Raw genomic sequence first — 6674 nt, 5'->3', positions numbered from 1 at the left:
AAATCTTGACTTTGAAGTAGAGGTAGTCAGGAAATTCACAGTCAAGTAATGATTCCACCTCTCAAAATGGTGTTAGTGAAAGGAGACACAGAAAGCTGCTGGAAAGTTTTATAATTGCTGAAAAAAAAAATAGAATGTTTAAAATTATTGTAAAAAACGCAAGTCACCTCCACAGGAAAAAAGAAAGCTGTTTCTATATTGATTCTTATAAGGTTAAAATTTAGTCCTTTGCTTGGAAATGACTCTTTAAAGACTATGCATCATGGGTTCCACTCAAATAGATGAACTCTCAAGGATACTTTTTATTTGCCTAAAAGGTGCTTAGTCTATCACTTATAAGTTGACCACTCCATTTTTTTTAAACAATATACTTCACTGCTTTAGTGACTAGGCTTAGTACTTATAGTATCACAGATATCTGAACTAGTTAAGTTATGGCAGCTGTGGATAACATTTGTCAGTATTTTCTGACTCTTACATAAGTATGTCAATAAAATTTGCATTTAAACAAGGCCTTCCCTCTTCCTTCCCCTAGAGTAAATTAAAAGGATCATAATGACATAAAATATCAATGTGTTTTGGGGGAAGAGCAAAATTACCAAGTCAGCTCATAATGCAGATTCACAAACATTGATGAAGGCTGTGAGACTGGCTTTATAAAGGATATTTTTATGTTGACAGTCCCTTAATAACAGACTCCAATGAAGATTTTGGCTTCAGCTTGTTAGATAGCAATACTCAACAAGGATGTCCTTGTTTCTTCCTGTCAGGGAACAGAAAATAATTTGGATCAACTCTGCATTAAAAAAAAGAGAATTTCCCACTGGATTCATAGTGATTAAAAAAAAATTATAAATATTGCAATAATTTGAGGTACTTTTTGGCTATTCCTTTCTGTTGCTTGTAAAGCTGGGACTGATGAATCAATACAAATAAATTATGCTAGATCATATCACAGAAAAAAGATTATGTGTTAATTTTTTCATATTAATATCTGAAGACATGAAATATATCCTCAGAAAATATGAGGGATTTGAAGCCACTGAAGGCTAAAGTTATTTGTTTTCCAAAGATTAGGTAGATATTTAAGTATAAGCTTTCACAGTCAGCATACCTTAATACTTCAACTGGAAATCTTTGGTATTTTTAAAAGATGAAAATGTAATTCACTCATTCTGGTTTAGTCAACATATTTTAACACAAAATACAGAAAAGTTTCCTGTTTTTTTTCGCAAGATTGCAAGGTACCTTGCACATGCCTCTGTAATTTGATTTAAAAGTAGTAAAGAAAACACTTGATTTACTGAATTTTGAGACATCGTGTAATTAGTAAAACTTTTTGCCATTTGATTAACAATCTAAATGTCAACCTCTAGGAAAAAATTGACAGCCATTTCGGGTCAAAGCAGAAACATTAGCCAAAATATTCTTGTCCTTAATTACTTATATCACACTCTTTGGAATACCAGAATAATGAATACAATGTATGAAACAGAACAAGTTTTGTCCTGTTGTACATCCTTGCTTGCTGAAATGAAAAAACCTTATGTCAGTGCAAAATACATTTGTGCAGGTTTGTTTCCAGCCCAATAGTGTTGTTCTATGTGAAGACAACTCTGATTTTGCAGAATTCATAAATATCCCTTTGCAAATTCATAAGTAATGTTGAACTATATCAGATAAAATAACCTAAATATTTTTTCAAGAAGATGCATTTCTGGTTAAAATTACAATCACACTTTATACAAATTTAGTCTTTATAGAAGGAATTCTTTACAATGATGTATTATTTAAAATCACCTTTAGTCTTCTGACATTATAAGCAAATTTATTTTTTCCTTTAAATTCCACTGACTATAAAAATTGTCCTCTCAGCTGGTTTTATCCAGTTATCAGTGTAAAGGTTGCCAGAAACTTCAGTGGGAATCTAATCAAACCCCAAACATGTGCCCAACTTGAATCTGAGGTGCAAAAGATTAGTTCATTCAACTAAATCCTCTGGGATGTGGCTTGTGTCTTAGCATGTGTTTGCACAGAACCCAGCACAAAATAGCATGACTGGAGCCTTTGTGTGATGAAAACTGAATGAGCACTCAATCAAGACTTTGCTTCTGAAACTTCACCCTACAGACAGAAACCACTCTGTGGTCTGTTTGCTGTCTCCTTTGCTCCTGGCACTTGGGTCCCATGTTAGCTAGGGTTTGCTGTTCTAAAAATGGTTGGTAACACCAAAAATAATTAACTATTTTACATTTTATTTTCCTGGTGAATAGCTATCTCAAAGTGTAAAATGCTGGTGTACTAATGAAGACTAAAATTCAGTGTCGATAAACCATCACTTTTCATTGTTGTACATTTCTAAAATATCTTCTATCAATCACATTAGATTTAGGCTCCATCCACATCTAAAGATGTTGAAAAATAAGGTGCAGGGTATTTGGTTACATTTTTATCGGGTAAAAATTAATGTTTTTCTTCTACTTCATTTATGTAAAACTGACAAAAATAAGACAACTAAAACCAATGGCTAATAAGCCAGACTCTTTATTAATCCTCTATCTGTTGAAATTCGTACTTCAGATCCATGTTGTATGAGCAATTTGTAGCATGAATTCTTATGGGATGTAAGTTAAAAAAAAAATGTTCTTTTTCTGTTTATTGTGGAGAAAATGAAATGTTGTTTATTAAAGTTGCATTAAAAATCAGATAAAAACAGTTTTTATCTTTATATGTCTTTGGGAAAAAAAATTCTACCTCAAGAAATTTCTTTAACAAAGAGAACATTATTTCAGACTCTAACATTTCTGTCTGCCTATTATCATTAGTCATAAGCTAAGCCCTGCACTAAATGTCTAGTGAGCACAGATAATGTTCATTTTGTCTGGAAGACAGGTTGCCGCCTGTCAAGGAGAGATGGAATAAATGACAGGTTTGGACTCTGTGCCTTGCAGGCATATTAGGCTAAGAAATCGCCAACATGATGAAAAATTATTTTGTCAAAAATTTGTAGGTCACCCATCATTGTCTAATGTATTCTGTGATTAATTGCTAGCATAGATCAGCATTATGTCTTTCCAGTGAATCGCTTAATTGTTGCCTGCTTCATGCTCTTAATGTAATGACGAGGCATCTGGTCCTTTCACATGTGCTTTTAAATGCCAGCTTTTGCATCCAGGTTACGGGAACTGTAACATTAAACTTAAAGAACTAGTTGAAATTAAAACTTCCGGAAATCCGTCTGTTCTATCTTTTTTTTTTTTTTTTTTTTTTTTATGGCTGTGTGCACGGTAGGCTGAGTGTTAGTGTTAATGTATGTAGATTTTATTTCTGATGAGTGATTATTTGACTGCTCATTTTACGAAGATTTATGGTGTGCTTTCTATCTCCTGACTGCAGTGCTACTCTTATCTTTAATAAAAGAGATGAGGACATTAATCAGCCTTTGTCAGGAGTCCTGACTAAGACATTAAATGTACTGTATGGGATAGGTAAACACGCTCCAGATCCTTCTCTACTCCAGTAGATCAGGCAAAAAAACACTCATTATATTTATCATAATTTCACATCTGCTGTTTTTGAAGCAATGTACCATGAGGCCATAAACTGTATTACAACTCTGCATAAATTCAACTGATTTGTGGCTGGAGTAACTAATTCCTAAAGTACATTTTAGAAAAACAAGCAGTGAGCCCTGAAATTGCAATTCCATAAAGGCACTAAATTACTGACTGCAGAATCAAGAATTTGCTTGATGTGATTCTGCAGTGACCGTTTTATAAAAAGTGACAGTGTGCCTGTGATTGAGTCAATAAAATAAGGACGAGTGAGCCGTACACTCAAACAAGATTAAAGAGAAAGAGAATGACAGAGGACAGACACATGGGATATAAATAGAGGAAAGTGTAATGTTTCCCCCTCCAAAAATGGCTTTAGGATGTAGCTATTAATAACAAGGACATTAATTTGTAAGTAATCATTTAACTATGTGAGAAAAATACAGATGCTTTTACCTAAGTTTTTATCAGATACAATATTTCTGTAAACAGGGATGTATTTTTTTTTTTATGGCAAAAGGGTTGTAGCTCTTATCTTAAAATACCCCATATGTTTAAAATGACTGGATTCTCTCATTTGAAAATCATATACAGTTTGGAGCAAAATGAATGGGGCTATACCAGCCTCTAACTATGGTAATCAGAAAAGCAGTCAGGACCACACCTTTCAAACTGGTTCCTTTCTAAATGGAAAGAATGTACTCTTAGGGAATCCTGAGATGTGATATTTCATCAGCAGCTGAATGGCGTCGCTTTTCCTGCTTATGTTTCAAAGAAAAATAGTGACATGAACAGCAAGATTGCACTTGGCTCACCCCAGACCTATGTTTTACTTCTCCTGGTGGCAAAGCAAAGAGATGTCAAAAGACTCAGATGCTCCCAAACTATGGGAAGTATTGTTTCAAGTACTATCAGTTCTTAACATTCTTGATGTTCATTTTTGGTCAGGCCAGACCAAAAAGTACTAGAAATTCAGTTAATGGTGCTACAAGACGGTGTTATCTTTTCAGTGATATCTGAAAGTTGACGCATAATGATCATGAGCAAAAAATAATTTCTCTTGAAGTATTGAAAAATGAAACTATTTTTGAACTCCAAGAGAACTAGCCTTCAGTAATTGTAGGCATTGCTTTCATCCTATAGGTAGATGTATAAAAACCAAAACACAGCTGTGGTATGGGATACTTTTAAACATTCTCCTCTCAGGAGTTAATGGCTGCTCATAGTGTGTCAACAGCCCCTGGTGTGTGTTGGTGGAAATATACATTATGTTCACTTTGGAAAATGAGAGTAATGTAATACCCTTTGGTGTTAATAAATGTATGTACAGCTTAGTTTTAGTACTGTTCTTGACCACAGTCTGCTAGGCTAGGTCCACTCTTGTGGTTATAAATCTGTAAGGATTATGCTGAATATCTTTGTGCTCTGTCCATGAAAGCAAGACAAAAAAGTGTTTGCTTGATGCCAATGCATAGTTTCTATCTAATAGCATCAATCTGTGCATCACTGAGCGTTTCTTTTCCTGACCTTATTACTTTACTGAAATTAAGCCTGAAACAATCTGATGTCAGATACTGTATATCTACTTTTATTGCTAGCCTTGCTGGGCCTCTCCATATTGCTAGTGCTGCATCTCATTTTAGATAGGTTGAACCACATATATATTCTCCAGTTTATTGAAAGCCTGATAGATTGTTTTCTGCGTTCCACAATGGCAGGCCAGTCTTTTTCATGAACGTTGGAGAGCAAATGTAAATTCACATGCATACAGCTGACCAAAATTCATAGGGGTTTTTTTTGACATTAAGAATAAATCCAGCATATCACTAGGTATGAGTAAGAATAGTACAGTGAAGTTGGCTTCAGTTCAGCTTTTCTGACTCAGTGGCAGTTTCAAATGTATTTGAAGAATCTGTAAAAGTTGATTATTATGATAGATCAAAAAGATTTGCTCAGAAAACAGACCCACACCAGAATGAATTGTAAGGATTGAATAAAATGCAAACTACCTTCAAACCAAGGCAAGCTTTTGCCGTCTATCCACCCCCCACCCTCTTCTCTCTCTCCCAATTACCATATAAACTTAGCAGCTTCCTGCAGAGTTCCACTGCAGTCAAATAAAATTCAATGATAAAAATCACTCAATAGCTCCATTAAAACACAACTAAAATTATTCTTAGGACCATGTCTAGGGATTAATATATTTAGAAGCTATCCAACATTTACATAGCTCTTCCTCATGTTGAGCCTGATCCTGCTCTTTGAAAAATAGTCAAGACTCAGGCAGCATGAGAGGAAAAGATTTTTCCCTAGCAATCTAACCTCCCCTATTCCATATCCTTACTGTACCAAATACCTGATCCACACAGAGCAGGTTGATCTGAAGGAAGGCTGATGCATCAACGTAAAATGTCCCTCCAACCACAGCAGATACAGGTTGACCGGGCACATGTAACCCAAACCTAGGCTGAATTCCAGTTTATTACCCCGTAGGTGATTAACCAAACTGCTTTGAATGGTATCCTGGGTGGATCTATTGACTTCCACTGATATGGTGTGTGAATGCCTTCCAATGCCGTGTGGCATTGGTACCTAGAAGGAAAGACATTGTTTAAGGGGATTGAGCCTTCAGAAATACTGGAAAATCCACTGGTCAGGCTGACATTAGGAAGCAGTCTGGGAACTGCCAGGGTGTGATGTGACTCCAGCAGTGCACGCAGCCAGCTCTGTTAGTGACATTGCTGGGAGCTGGGTTGGGATCTTAAGGGCAGGGGAAGATCCTGGTTTTAAAAAATGGCTGCTGCTCACTTGTTGTGCAGGCGAGAGCATCTGATTGCTGAAAAGATCCACCCACACTCCCTTCAAACACACCTCCCTTCTCATGAGGCTTTCATGGTAGCAAATCCAGGAAGTGTTGGGGTCAGGGGAGGTGTGAACACATGCTGAGCGAACTGCGTTTGATGCAACATATACCATCCCTGCCTGCTGAGACAGCATGAACACCTGCTCTGGAGGCCAATTCCTTTACTTAGCTACTTAAGCACTGTTTGACCCTCTGCAGGACTTCTCTCATCATGGCATGTACTGAAGAATAAAAAAGAGCACTGGTTTCAAACGAAT

This window comes from Strix uralensis, chromosome 4 (genome assembly GCF_047716275.1).
Source record: "Strix uralensis isolate ZFMK-TIS-50842 chromosome 4, bStrUra1, whole genome shotgun sequence".
Classification (NCBI taxonomy): Eukaryota; Metazoa; Chordata; class Aves; order Strigiformes; family Strigidae; genus Strix; species Strix uralensis.
Note: the sequence above shows the minus strand (reverse complement) of the source record.